Source organism: Anomalospiza imberbis, chromosome 4, assembly GCF_031753505.1.
Source record: "Anomalospiza imberbis isolate Cuckoo-Finch-1a 21T00152 chromosome 4, ASM3175350v1, whole genome shotgun sequence".
Classification (NCBI taxonomy): domain Eukaryota; kingdom Metazoa; phylum Chordata; class Aves; order Passeriformes; family Viduidae; genus Anomalospiza; species Anomalospiza imberbis.
In genome coordinates this window covers 71,537,873-71,541,447 of record NC_089684.1, presented here as the reverse complement: position 1 = coordinate 71,541,447, position 3,575 = coordinate 71,537,873, and positions in this window count along the sequence as shown.

Below are 3,575 nucleotides of genomic sequence, written 5' to 3'. Positions count from 1 at the left end.
AGATGTGGGAGCGGGAGCGGCGGGAGTAGGAGGAGAAGGAGGAGGAGGCAGGGCCAGCCCCAGTCCCGCCGGCAGCGGAACCTCCGCTCCCCGCCCGGCCACGGCCGCCGAGGGGGGACAAGAGTCCCGAACCGGCCGGGATGGGGGACACGCCACCCCCACCCCCCTACCCCCCCCAAAGTGTCCCCCTGAATTTGTGTCAATCTCTCTGCCGAGTTTGTCACTGCGCGTGTCCGGGTGACATCGGCTCTGTCCCCACATCCAGCACCATCCCGGCTCCAGAGCTCGGGGTTACCCCGGGATTCTCCTCCCCGCCGTCGCTCCCATTCCCAGAGGGGGATCCTGGATCCGGGAAGCAGAGCCGGGGGGTCCCGGGAGTGGGATCTGATCCGGGAATCCCAGATTTGGAATCAGAGATGGGGGGGTCCCAGATTTCGGATCCAGATTTGGGATCAGATCTGTGGGATCCCAAGGGAAGGAGGCACACAAAGAGTGTGTCCTGTCATTCCCAAATATCTCCACAATGGGAAGAATTCACCTGTGGGAGCCTCAAAAGCAGAACATTGGGATTGTTCCCATAATCGAGGTATTTGGGATCACCAACTTGAGGTAGTTGGGAGCACTGAGATAATTGGGATGGTTGAGATAATTGGGATCATTTGGATCTTTGGGGTCACTAAGATTGCTGGGATTGATGAGATAATTTGGATTGTTTAAATTGTTAGGATGACTGAGATAATTGGGGGCGTTGGGATCAGTGACAACGTTAGGATCTGTGAGACCATTTGGAAAGTTGGGAAAATTGGGATCATTTGGTTCACGGTGATTGTTGGGATCATTTGGTTCATTGGGGTCGCTGAGATCATTGGGAGTTTGGGATCATTGAGGGCTGGGATCATTTTGTTTGTTGGGAACACCGAGATCATTGGGATCATTGGGATCAAGCCCCTGGGATCATTGAGATCAAGCCCCTGGGATCATTGGGATAAAGGTCAGGAAGGCCCTGGCCAGAAATGCGGTGGCCTGGAGCGGGACGTGCCAGCTGTGATGACTGGGGTGTCACTGGTGAGGGGACAAAGGGTCACCTCCTGAGCCAGGGGACCTCCGAATCCCAAAGGCAACAGGTGGGGGATGTCGGAGCAGTATTTGGGATTATCCTGGGGCTCTACTGGGATTTTTGGGCGTCCAACCTACCAAGCCCTGCCTGGCACCGCTGCCCCAGAGCCGGGGAAGGTTCTGGAGGGGGGGGACAGGGACAAGGGCTGGGGCTCCGCCCGTGTTTGCGTCCCTGGCGCTCCGACAGGGATGAGGTAGCGCTTTCCGGGAATTGAGGCCCGGCCCATGGAAATGCCGCGGGGACAGGAAACCCGGGATGAGGACGGAGAAGCGGGGCTGGAAGAGAGACCGGAGCCCAGCCTGGACCCACAGCCGGTGGGGACAGCGATGTCCCCCACCAGGACGTGGGGGTGGCATCACATCCCCAACTGGGGAGCTGGGGACAGCATGCGGACAGCCCCTCCCCTCCTGCCCAGTTCTCCCAGTTTGCTCCTTCCCAGACTTTTCTGGGGACAAACTGGGCCTTCCTGGGCCGGGACCTGCTGTGGGTTGAGGGGAATTTTCATCATCATCATCATCATCATCATCATCATCATCATCATCATCACCCCCATCCCGGGTGACCCGCACAGAGCTGGCGGATCGGGACAGATAAACTGGGATGAGGGACATTGTCCCCACCACACCGAGGTGACCCCAAGGCCGAGGGGACCCCGCGGGGAGGGGGTGCAGCCCCCCGCCCCCCACCCACCTCCCCCCCCCAACCCCCGCGGTCCCGGAGCTCCGGGAGAAGGGCTGGATCCCAGCCAGCCTGGGAAGGGCTGGATCGCTTCCTTCCCCCGCCCCGCCAAGGGCACGGCGCCCGCGGGGACACGGTGCCAGCGGGGAGGGGACACGGTGCCACCAGAATTCCCAAATTCCCGGCAGCCATCCCATCCCAAACCTGCCATTCCCACACTCCCGGGCTCCCTCCGCTGTCCCCTCCCCACCCCAGCGCTGTACCCGGTGGGGGTTTTGGGGGATTTTAGGGTTGGAAAGCCCCGGGAGACCCCGGAAAGTCCCGAGCTCGGGGCACTCGCGGGCACCGCGCGCCGGCCTCAGTTTCCCCTCGGTGCAGGTCTCGCGTACACGCATGTTCTTGCCCACGCGCTCAGAACAGCCCCTTGCACACCCAGGTGAACACGCGGGCGCTCTGGCACACCCACACGGACTCGGCTCCCCACGCTTCTGCACGGACACACACACGTATACACACACACGCGTGCTGTCCGCAGCCTTGCACACGCACGCACCGGTTCTTGCACACGCACGTGGTCTTGCACAAACAGCCCACCACCTCCCACACACACATACAAACACACACACACACACGTGTGCACACCCCGTGTACACACACACGTGCACACACATACAAACACACACAACACACACGGGGGCACACCCGGGTACACACATGTGCACACACGTGCACACACATACAAACACACACACAACATGTGTACACACCCGGGTACACACATGTGCACACACGTGCACACACATACAAACACACACGTGTGCATGACCTGTGTGCTCACACACACATCCATTCACACACACATGCACACACGTGTGCGCACACCTATGTAGACATGCACACACACCCATTCACACACCGATTCACACACCCGTGCACGCACACACCCCTGTGTGCACACACCCATTCACACACTCCATGGGCACACACCCCCTGTTTGCACACACGCACACTGTGCGCACGCACGTGTTCACATGGACACCATGAGCACAACACGTACACACCCACGTGTGCATACACCCCCTGTGCACACACAACACTCAATGCACACACTCTCACAGACACGCCATGTGCACACACACATGTACATACACCCCGTGTGCACACACACACGTGTAAATAAACCCCCTGTGCACACACACTGTGCACACACACTCACAAACACACCATGTGCAAACACACACGTGTACATACACCCCCTGTGCACACACACTGTGCACACACACACAAACACACCATGTGCACACACACATGTACATACACCCTGTGTGCACACACACACGTGTACACACACCCCCTGTGTACACACACTGTGCACACACACTCACACACACACCATGTGCAAACACACACGTGTACACGCACCCCCTGTGCACACACACTGTGCAAACACACACACACACCATGTGCAAACACACACGTGTACACACACCCCCTGTGCACACACACTGTGCAAACACACACACACACCATGTGCACACACACACGTGTACACACACCCCCTGTGCACACACACTGTGCACACACACTCACAAACACACCATGTGCAAACACACACGTGTACATACACCCTGTGTGCACACACACACGTGTACACGCACCCCCTGTGCACACACACTGTGCACACACACTCACAAACACACCATGTGCAAACACACACGTGTACATACACCCCCTGTGCACACCCCCTGTGCACACACACTCACACACACACCCCTCCTGT